The following is a 3,555-nucleotide window of genomic DNA, read 5'->3' on the forward strand; positions in this document are numbered from 1 at the left end:
AGTGGTTTACCAGGAACTCGTATAAGTCATATAGTCCTTGAGGCATTATTCCTTTTATCGGTAGGGCTATTAGCCAGGAGTTTGAAGCTTGAGTACTTTCAGCTTTCCTGTTTTAGCTAGGAATGAAGTTGGTTCAGAGCTGTCAAGTAGAGAGGTTAGATCTTCTCTTCCTTCTCATACTGCGAGTAATATCTCTACTACACTTTCCACTTTATGTTGATCAGTTTGAGTATGAGCAGCTCGTTCAGGAGCAGCCGCCGCCACGTGTCTGAAAGCATGGTTCTTGCCTCCCTCTCTCCTCCCTCCTTGGAGCTCGTCCATTCGTTGGGTGATCCCTTGCTCTCACGTTCGAGTGTTTGCTCGTCGTTTAGGCCGGTGAGTTGCTTCGCGCTTCGCATAGGCTAAACAAGCCGCTCATCCCTGGCGAATCCTACCCACATAGGAATGCGGAACCATCGGGGAAAGGCAAAACATATTCAATCCCAGGAGAGAAGTCACTGGTTCGATAGGACCAGGTTTTTTTGTTTTGGGTATAGCAGGACTTGAACCTGCGACCATTAGGTTAAAACCCCAATGCTCGACCAACTGAGCTATACACCCAATTTACAAGAAGGCTTGGTGCGGAAAAGAAAAGAGGGTGGCTGATCATCCAATATGACCCCCATCAGGTCGCGCATTAATTAAGTGGTGGGCTATACAAGTGGGAAAGTACGGGCAGTCAGACAATTCGGCTCTGCAAGATCAATCAGATATCAAGTAAGAGATATGCGCTTCCTATTAGTTATAGACTGCTTCTGTGACAAGTGGATCAGCAAGGAGACCAGAGGTTGAAGAAGCATGACGGCCATTGGATGGACATCGTACGGTCACTGCAGCTAGAATCATTTATATTGACTAAGTTAACAAAGCCCTTGGTACGCGTCAACTTAGTAGGCCCACAGGTCAGCTTCCGAAACGGTGCGCCCTAGATGTCAGGGGGAGGAATCATTTTTTGGGCGGGTGAAGCTAGAATATCCGAGATTGAAGAAGAAGCACGGCATCCATTGGATGGACATCCAACGGCCACTGCTGCTAGAACCGTGTGTTGACTATAAGTTGACGAAGCCTTGCATACGCGTCAACTCTCTTTTTTTAGGGGACACGTCAACTTAGTAAGGCCACAAGTGTGTGGCAGAGAACTTATAGCCCCTTTGAGATTTGTAAGAATGTGCAGCCAATTTTTGAATTCTAACGGAATTTACTACAGCCCATTTACAGTTTGTTAAAAGTACAGCCCATTTCAACCAACCGTTCAAAACAGAATTCAATAAAATTTCCCACATTTTGATGGGATCCGAAATATTTTCATCCCGAAATTTCTAGTCAGATTAAATACAATTTCAATATAAATTTATATTACGCAAAAATCCAACGAAACATTGCGCTCGCAACAATTAATGAAACTAAAATTTTCAATATCCAAAAATAATATTTTATAAAGTAATTATCTGTTTGGTGCATTTTTATAGTTACTGCCCAGTTTTTATAATTACATCCCATTTATTATTTCTTAAAACCCATTTTCTTGTTAAGCCTAGTGCATCCCTCCTAGGAAACATTTGCAGCCCAGCGGGGCGGGGAATAACAACTTGACCTTGCCTGGGTATTCCTAAAAAAAAGTATAGCTGGGCTAGCCATTTTCACCTTGAAAAAAATTAATATCTGGGCTGGATATCTGGCATGGGCTAGACGGGCCACAGCCCGCCTAGTTAATAGCTGCAGCGATGTTTTCGTTGTTGTTCAGAGGAGAAAAATTAATATCTAGGCTAAACATCGCTCAAGAAAAACTCTGCAGTGATCACACCTCAAAAACACAAATACTAGTCGAGGTGCTTGGTCCCAGCTGTCGGCCGCTTCTTGTGCAATTCTCTCGTTTATTGACTACATAGGTTGACAATGGTGTGGGACCGTGATGTCAGGAAACCAGGAGGAAGCAAAAAAATATAGTTTTATATACTAATAAGGAGGCACTTGCGTACGTGCGGCTATGGCCCTGGTGGGTCCCCACTGTCATCCTCTTCAAGTAAAGTCATCTCCTCATCCTCATGTCCATTGACCATGTTGACAACGCGAGACGGCGGCGCCACGGTGAGAGCAACAACTCGAAGGACGACGGAGAGGGCCTCGCGGGCCCTACGGATGGTCTGATACAGCGCCCTCTGCTCATTCGGGAAGCCAGGATCATAGGGCCACATGTCCGCGATGGCATTGTCGTTCGCTTGTTCACCGGTGCTCGTAGAGGAGACGGAGGTTGCAGCACAGGTCCTCCTGCGCTGGTAGCTCTTCCGGCATTAGGGCGTCAAAGTGCGGCCGCACTTCCTCTATGGTGAACACGGCATGAACCGGCTTGGACAGTGGCGCCGGCTCCTGGTCGGAAGCTACGTCCATCGTCTGATTGTCGTCGCACAGCTCAGCGAGGTAGCTGGCGAGCCAGCATGCCCGGCTGCTAGACCGACCCACTGCCAAGCACGAGTCTGACTGCCCAGGCCGACCCAAACCGCCTCCCTCGCCCGCGCGCGCTTTTCGCCCGAAACGGCCAGCGCCGCCTGCCGCGCTTCCCGGTGCATGCGATTGCTCCGCCTTCAAATGACACAAGTGCCGTCCGTCCGTCCTTCTGCCGCCCACATTAATGATAGGCGGTTGCCGAGGCGGCTACTCCAGCGCCACACGTCCGTTCCTCCGCCGCCCACCATTGCTATATAAACTGCTGCGCCGGCCATAGCCGCAGTCATCCGCATCCGTTCCTATTCTCCTGTCCACACCACTACTGCCCACCATGGCTTCCTCGCGCTCCAGCGCTCTTCGGGACGGGCGGACGACGGAGCACAAGGAGATGGCAGCCATCGCTGCTGACTGGCTGGCCGACAGGCAGCCGGAGGACGACGACGTCCCAATGGAGAACATGGTAGTCAACAATCCGGCGCCAACCCCCTCCTCCACGCCATCCTCGCCGGTGCATTGCACCATGACCATCCACGAGGTCCGTGCCCAATATATGGAAACGGTGAGGCAGAAGCGTGAGGAGCAGTTCCGAGAGGCGCTGGCCAACGCCGCCTACAACCACCATCTCCTCCAGGAGCACCTGCAGGCGGAGGAGCAGATCGCCGCGGAGCGGGAAGAGCAGGAGGCGCTTCTCGACTCGTACCGCTCCGCCCGCGAGGGCCGCCTCGATCGCTGGCGGTACCGCATGCGGGTGGCGGAGGCTGCGGCCACCTACAAAGAGGGCGATGAAGCGGGCAAGGCGCTGTTTGGCGAGACCGAGGATGAGTCAGAGGACAATGCCGGCTCCGACGAGTCCCCTCTCCGCTGGCTCGACGAGGCCCTGCTCCGCCGAGGCCCTGCGGAGCCAACAACAAGGTAGAGGACACCGCCGGCTCCGCCGAGGCCCCACCCTGCCGACAACGAGGGGGAGGATTTCCCCCGCTCCGCCGAGGCGCCGCCCGCCGGCAACGAGACAGAGGACATCGCCAGCTCCGCCGAGGCCCCACCTCGCTGCCAACGAGGCCGCGCCACACA

The 3,555-nt window shown here is 52.7% G+C and overlaps 1 non-coding gene across 1 annotated transcript; it reads right to left on the minus strand.

The window, feature by feature from the left end:
* Nucleotides 1-527: 527 nt before the first annotated feature.
* On the minus strand, nucleotides 528-600 carry TRNAK-UUU (transfer RNA lysine (anticodon UUU)). Its single transcript has one exon. It is a non-coding gene; the product is annotated as a tRNA-Lys (tRNA).
* Between the last annotated feature and the right edge of the window lie 2,955 nt (nucleotides 601-3,555).

Source organism: Triticum aestivum, chromosome 6D (assembly GCF_018294505.1).
Source record: "Triticum aestivum cultivar Chinese Spring chromosome 6D, IWGSC CS RefSeq v2.1, whole genome shotgun sequence".
NCBI lineage: Eukaryota > Viridiplantae > Streptophyta > Magnoliopsida > Poales > Poaceae > Triticum > Triticum aestivum.